The sequence below is a fragment of the Tigriopus californicus genome, chromosome 10 (assembly GCF_007210705.1).
Source record: "Tigriopus californicus strain San Diego chromosome 10, Tcal_SD_v2.1, whole genome shotgun sequence".
Taxonomy (NCBI): Eukaryota; Metazoa; Arthropoda; class Copepoda; order Harpacticoida; family Harpacticidae; genus Tigriopus; species Tigriopus californicus.
The window spans coordinates 12,823,094-12,830,716 of NC_081449.1; the positions used below are offsets into that span (position 1 = coordinate 12,823,094).

At 46.0% G+C, this 7,623-nt stretch overlaps 1 protein-coding gene across 1 annotated transcript in view; it reads right to left on the reverse strand.

Annotated features, from left to right (window-relative positions):
* LOC131889461 (probable G-protein coupled receptor B0563.6) overlaps window positions 1-5,213 on the reverse strand; it is a 24,321-nt gene extending 19,108 nt beyond the window's left edge. The window contains exon 1 of the mRNA XM_059238566.1: window positions 4,946-5,213. The gene's annotated coding sequence lies outside the window, so the exon portion shown is untranslated. The remainder of the gene's footprint in view (window positions 1-4,945) is intronic.
* Between the last annotated feature and the right edge of the window lie 2,410 nt (window positions 5,214-7,623).

A 7,623-nucleotide genomic window follows, 5' to 3' on the forward strand; every position in this document is an offset into this window, starting at 1 on the left:
GGTTTCCTTCTCAACTATATAGACGAACGACGACGGGCATAGCGAAGAGGCCTGTTTTTCTTGAGCCTTGAGATAAAGTTGGCTTTCCTACTTTTGAGCAGCCACATTATTAATGCACATTGGCGGCAAGGTTCGTAGCACCACTACGTCTCAACCGCATAACCACTAGTGGAAGTGTATTTCCCACTGTTGTTGTTGTTACAGATAAATGGTTTTTGTACTAACGGGTTGGTCGCGGCAAGATACTGTTCAAGATGTTTAACAAGCAAAAAATTAGGGGGAAACTCAAACGGAAAGAGATGAGATGCCCAATTGTGGTTAGTGCGAACCCGACGAGAGAGCATTATCGTACTTCTGGCCCGAAAAAAGGCTTAGAATGGGTGAAATCCATTTTCGAACATGACGCACTGAAACATTGTTCTAGTGGAGAGGTCCATTGAGACTTGGATCTGGGTTATCTTATCCCCTGCCTTTTGGCAGAAATATTCCCGTCTTTTGGTAGCGTTGAAACACGTGAAGGCTGTCATAACCTGTTGTGCGAGTATGTTATGAAAGAAAATGCACCTCGAGATTCAACTTTGGTTGAAGAATTTCCGCCCAAAAGTTGTTTGGGTGCGTTATTCTGCACAGGTGGGTTTTTTTGTCCAGAGTCAGTCGATTTCATTGAGGAGAGAAGCCTTTTGAAATCAATTGATGATGGATGGATGAGTCCTTTTCCTGGATTTATCTCTCTCGTTCAACTTCGTACATTTAAGCACACAAGCTCTGTATTGTACACACACAAGTCGATTTGATTGACTGAGTAGGGGATTGGATCCCACGATGAAGGTTGAAACTTCCTCTCGTGTCGATCATCCTTGAGAATCCATTTGAGAGCCAGTCAAAAGAGTACTTTAAGGCTTTGAAGGATCCAAATTAGTTGGTCCTGGCTGTTGTTCAAGCTCCCTAACTTTGTTGTCTTAGCTAAGCGCTTCTGGTATTGAGTGGACTCTAAAAGTTCGGCCTTGAGCATGGCTATTTCACGGCATTTGCGAAAACTCAGAGCTATGTATGTGAAGACTGGAATCTTTAGGAGTTCTCCCATGAGACCCCGTGCGAATGCGGCCAATTTGGGTTATTTATATGGACCACGGCATTGACTTGGAACAACCAGCAAAACGCGAATAACTTAGAGCCTGGACGTTAATCCAGTCACATTGTATTCTTTGAGGGCCATGGGCCCGAAGGGGACAAACTTTCTTCGGGGGAACTTTTCTTTTTATTCTATTTGCCCAAAAAGTTGCTCACCCCGCCTCCCCCCCCCCTTAGGAGGCTGGGAAAACAGTCAAAACCACTTGCCACATTATTCTGAACGGTCCATTTCTTTTCCGTCGTCTCTCGAGGGCCTGCAGAGTGTAGGTAGCCCTGTAGGCCTATGGGCCTGTGTGCTCTGGCCGCAATTGTAAAAGAAAACGACGAGGCAAACGAGTGCTCTGGCATCTTCTTGCTAATTGAAATTGCAATCACTCCCGAATCCCGAGAGGTGATGCTGTCCATGAAAGCAGATCAAGTTCCCAAGACAAACACGAGGAGTGTCTTTGCACTCCAGGTCTGGCTCGCTAATGAGGCATAAGAAATTCAAATGTCAACCTGTCCTCCTCCTTCTCGTTCTCCTCAGGAAGAGTGTCTCTCTAGTTCTGTCTTGACTTCAATGTCGAGATGTACGTCGTACAATATTATGTACTTGCCCTCTAGGTATTGTCACACGAATTGGTGTGAAATCTCGAGCATGGCTGGCGTGTTCGGTCTCTTTCAAGCTTTCATTTGTCTTCGAGCTCGATCGGGGCGTGACTGGCAATGCACCTTTGACGGAGGAGATTAGTGATAATCTCCTTGGTCTCCGGGCACCGGGCACCGCTCGCTCTGGTGGCCTTCGATGTCCTCGTTGTGCTCGGTGAGTGAGACCTCTTAGCGAAAATTAAAAGCAAGTTATCAAAACAGACTATCAGCCATGTGTTAGGAGTGTTAGTAAAAGCCGCTGGGAATGAAAAATGGCCGTCTTTAGGAATGTTTGTCAGCAGAGCTCGAGTGGATCACCAATAGACACACACACACACACTGTACACTATCTACTAGAGCCTAAGGAGGGGTGTGTAGTGAGGTCCCACATGCTACCTACCTACCTACTGTACCCTGTACCCACGAACGCTTCTACTAAGTTTGAATGGAGTGAGGCTGATCAAGTTTGAAAGAAAGACTGCGGAGAGCTCCCCCAGATCGTCTTGGACTTGGGCTTATGGGAGCGGCAACAATGCTTTGAGCGAACGGAGGGAAGAAGTACGTGTACATTCATTCTGCGACAAACGCGAGAGTCGACGAGAAAATCAATCAGTTTCTCGCGGGAAAACGACTTTTCTGTCGCTCTGTCTCGCTGTCTCTCTCTGTCCCTTTTCTTTTGCCTGTTTCACCAGAAAAAAAACGAGAGAGACGGACGGTGTAAGAGTTGCACTCTATGGATAAGCCTGCTCAATCCGGGGGCCATGAATTTTGGACAAGATGTCTAGAACATTGTGAGTTTATTTTTTCTGTCCCTTGTTCCACCCGTCTCACTTCGCTCTCTCTCTCCTCTCTCTCTCTCTCTCTTCTCTCTCTCTCTCTCTTTCTCTTTCTCTCTCGATCTCTGTTTTTCTCGTACTCAATTTATTCGCCTCTCTCTATATAGAGCCAGCAGTCGTCTTTTTACTCTCATCTTGAGCCCGAGAGAAATTTGCAGCCAATATCTTGTGGTTCGGCTCACTCCATTCTTGAATCTTGACCAATTCAATGGGTCCATTTCAAAGGCCCTTGAACCACTTGAATCAGCAGGATGCAACTGATATCTCTCCTCCCTTGACAGTGTGTGTGTGTGTGAGTGAGAGAGAGAGAGAGAGAGAGAGAGAGCGAGAGAGAGCGAGAGAGAGATCGAGTGACCCAAGTAGAGTGGAGGGAAGAAAGAACGAAAGAAATAAAGAGAGCAAGAAAAGTGCCTCAATTGAAGGAAGGCCCCGAGGATGAAAGAATCCCATCCCGAGGTCCCGAAGTCATGACGATTGGGGGTCCGTCCTTCCACTCCCAACTGAAAGACGATTATCCTGTCTAGTACGGTTCCTGCTTTTTTAAGGACCTCGGTTTGCCTGGTCGGCATTGACCAACAAAACCACTGGGGACTGGTCATAAATATTCTTAGGGGGTATTCTTGCTCCATATCTGACTCTCCGCTCCGAGGGGAGTCTAAATGCGTGTATGGTTATGATGATAGTAATGACAGGAGGACCAACGAAATCATCATCATTATCATTATCCGCTTCTTCGTTATGATGATGGAGATGAAGAGGATGAGGATGCACTTTGTTCCAGGTTGAAGGAAGCACTTCTACATATTGACCGTCGGAGTTGTTGTTTTTCAAGAAAAGGTGCTTGAGTACAAAATGTCTCAAAACAGTATGTTGGATCTCGCCCTTAACAAGGATACACACAATGAATGAATGCATCTGACCATCATTTCCTGGGAGATAGACTTCAAGAAAGTAAAGTGAAAACAACACATCCTGCATCTCTCCAAGTTTCCAAAATCCCCCCGAAATCAATGCAAAGGCTAGTTTGTCGTTGTTTTCCTGGCACATGAAATATGTGTTGGAATGTCGAGTCAAAACTCCTCACTGACTTCAGAGGGGGAAATATTGGACTCATAAGTTGAAGCACTATGGGTCCTAAACGGTTTTTTAAGTGGCAATTCGAGGGGGAAAGAATGCTTTCATTTCGTCGGGAAGTGACACTCTGAAGGCTCGACAAACCAAACCAAGCTAAACATAAATAAATATGATATCTACGTCATCCACAAAGATCTGGGGGAGAAACTTGGTTCAGGTTCTATCACATTTTCAAGACGTACATAATAGATAAAGGATGTAACGCTCGCCAGTATTGCGCTTCACTCTAAGCCAGGATGAATAACCATTAGCCTTCAAAGACGCAAACACTCGTTCACACTTGAACCCGAACAAAATGTGATTCTTCTCAACACTGTCTTTCCTCTCAAAAGCGGTAACTAACACCAAGCTAAAGTCACCCTTCAATTATATTATTCTCCTACCACGATAGCCATAATCTAGATCAACTATCACTAAATGTTGCCAAAGATACCGTTCCACTCAGGAGGTGGATTCGGCTTTAATGAAACAGAAATTTGTCCCCAAAGCATTAAATGGAAGTGCATGCACCATCCCAGTGAGCGATTCTAAGCAGGTTCTTCAGTGTCATTGACTTTGCATCTGACTTTAATGTATCACAAAGTGCGTCGTCGCTCTCACAACGACCGAGGACTTGGGAGCTTGGGATGCCGACAGAGCAACTGGTGAGATTTATGTCGTCATAACGGCCAAGTAAATGAGTGCCGAAGCGCCAAGCTCGCTGGCAAAGATACGAAGACACGACAATTTCAATGTGCCATTAACATTTCTGGATAATTTCAGGACAAGTGGCTGACAAAAAGGCCGATAAAACGCAAGAGCCGTCGGCGAGCATGGAAAGCAATCAAGCTTCAGGTGACAGAAGGTTGAACGAGAATAAAAAAGAAGCCGTTTTCCAGAGTAGAAATCGCCTTTGTGACAAATGATACCGTGCGAGTGTACTGTATATACGTATGTACGTATACGGGTAGGTGTGCCTTTGCTTTGCATGTGCCTTTCAAGGGATTTGGCAATCTGAGAATGTTTTGTCTTCATGAACTCTTTGTTGTCCTTGTCTGGTCCGCTTTCCATTTTCACAGCTCACTACTATGTTAGCAAGGCAGAGCGGTCTCAAAAAATATGGGTCTAGACCTTGGAGCTCGCCCACACTTGAATTGGAGCAGACCTGTCAATCTTTGAGTGGAAATTCCTAACGTTTGTACATTCAACTAAAGCCTAATGAGGGTTGAAGCACTGACCTTAGGTTGGCCGGACAATCTCCAATGAGTACCTTGATGTACTGTTGAAGTGCTTTGAAGTTCCGAAGTTCCGAAGTGACTTTGGGAACAGCAACAAGCCCACAGAGAGAGGAGGAAAAAAAGACAACACTATGAGGAACTCCACCGGATTCAGAGTGCCGGATCGCAATGAGAACGACGAGCCCTGACGGAACACTCTTATAGAGATTGATCCGAGGGGGGAAAGAGTCAATTGTTTTGATGAGAATGAAGAATGTGTCAAAAACACAAGTTGTTTTCTTCCAACCTCTTCACTCAGCTCCCGTCACTGGGGAACTGGATCACAACATTAATCGCGAAGCCTCGACTCGCTTCCCGGCAAAATCACAACTGTGATCCAAACACACTCAAAACGACGAGAAAGAGGGGAACCAGAGCGGAGGCCGCGAGCGCGGCTACGAGCTCGCGGACGAGGACTCGGAGCTGGCCTTATTGTTGTTGTTGACGATGCTGCTGTTCTTGGTGAGGGTGGTGGTGGTGATGATGATGGTGCTTCCGCTCCGAGACATCGCTCGAGTTTCTCTTCGGAGGAGTGAATCTATTCAGAGTACGTATTCGAGGGGAGCACGAAGAGCCACCGGCCAAGGACCGAGCAAAATGGGATGAACAAGCACTCCCCGAGAAATCCCAACTACACAGACCGTAGAACGAACGAACGAACGGACGAACGAAGGGAAGAAATACGAGCAATCCCACGTCGAGCCTCGAAAGCCCTTTTCTGGTCCTCAATTTGCCAACGGAGAACGGCGCAACTCTTACCTCCCAGAAGCCGCAATCACAATCTCCACCCAATAACAAGAACACCCAAGATCTTTGTTGAGCTCGAAGTTTTCCCCCTATCAGAGCCGGGACTGTCAACCGACCAATTGAGAGGGAAAATGAAGGAAGGAGCGAGAATCGGTTGGTGCGTAATGGAACCGGTGGTAAAGTCACAGAACAAACAGAGAGAGCCATTCATTCCTTGGGGGTCCAGATCCTTTTTTTGGGCGTCTTCCTCGTTTGCATTTGGTGGATCCCTTCTTGCCGAGGGTGAATGTAAAGACCCTTCCCAGGATTCGCGAGAATCTTTTTCCCTGATGAGTGGGGAGAACATTGGAGGACACACTCACAAACACACATTGAAAGAAAAAAAAGGAATATTGATATGCAGACTAGTAGTGATAAGCACCCCACCCTCCGATTGGAGCACGTATTTTGGCGTCACTTTAGATTTCTCATTTAGATCCTGGAGAGTGTGAAACATGACCCCGAGGCTTTTCAGGAAATTAACTGGCTGAAGAAGGCTTCGTCTATTTTATTCATTTCCGATCGCAGCCAGATCGACTTCAAAGAAGACAACTAGATCATTCTTGCTCGAAACATTCCAATACCCAAGCGTATTCGATTTGTTTTGGAAGAATGTGGGATGGATCCCAATCTTCAGCTCTATTTTTCGTTTTCAATCAATGGAGAGGAAAACAAGATTCTCTTTGTAGTCAAAACCCTATCCTAGTAAGATGAGCTCAAAATAGGAAAGGAGCCTCAACAACACCATTATCAAGCTCGCGCTTCTTAAGCAAATACGTAGTAGCTTCATGCGTGTTGAGATGTTCAATTACCTACGTAGAACCCAGTACTTACTCCTGCTATTTGAATGGCCGTCTCTGAGGTAAAAAGATAGAAGAAAAAAATTAAGATTAAATAAAAGGAAGTCGTGGTTGGGGCTGTCTTCGCGATTGTGAAGCTCTCTTTGATGGACACCCTGAGACAAGAAGCCTCTCATCTCGTATTCTGAAGTGATGGATCATGGAAATCATGAGCGGAAACCTTTTGACGAAGGAAAGACAGAGGAGCGCCTTTCCGACGATCATTGTTTTCCAGAGATGATCACAAACCTATTTGTATCACGTGTCTCAATTACACCACGGAAAATGAACTAATAAACGATTTGTACATTGGTACACAGGCCAGGAATGGTCCAAAGGAGATGGAGCTCGCATTTTTTGTACACCCTTTCAGAACTATGTTGAGCGCTGCCTGACATTTCCGCTCATGATGGCCTCACGTGTAAACACACTAGTAGCCCAAGACTCCTGTCTGGTGGGTTCCCAAAGGGCGGTTTTTATTCCTAAGTGCCAAAACCAGATTGCAGCCAATACATGGAGTGGAGGTACCCGCTCGTTCCAACAACTGTTCGTACTACAGTGTGCTACCATATTGTACAATCCGTGGTCCATGGATCGAGGTGTGAGAGTGAGAGAAAGAAGGCGAAACAGACTAAGCTGAGTCGAGAAGATGTGTGGAATTTAGATTTGGGCTCAAGGTACCCCTCAATCTTGGGGCCTCCGTTTTGGGAGAAGCGGGAAGGTTCTAATAAAAAGGGCCTTGGGGGGGGGAAAGAAACACGAGCGGCAGTGTGAGGCAAATCTCGTCGGCGAAAGAGAAATCTGTTTTCTCTCAATTTCACCGTTTCTCTATCTCCCTCACTCACTGAGTGCCTGCCTGCCAACAGAAAGAACGGACGTGCTTGAGCTTGGAATTGGAATTAGGATCTTGGGCCTCGGTGGACAGACCAAGCCGAGGAGGAAATTGTTAATGATCGAGGTTGGAGAAGAAAACACGATTGGTTCCAGCAATGTCTGGCATTGGGCCAAAGCAAA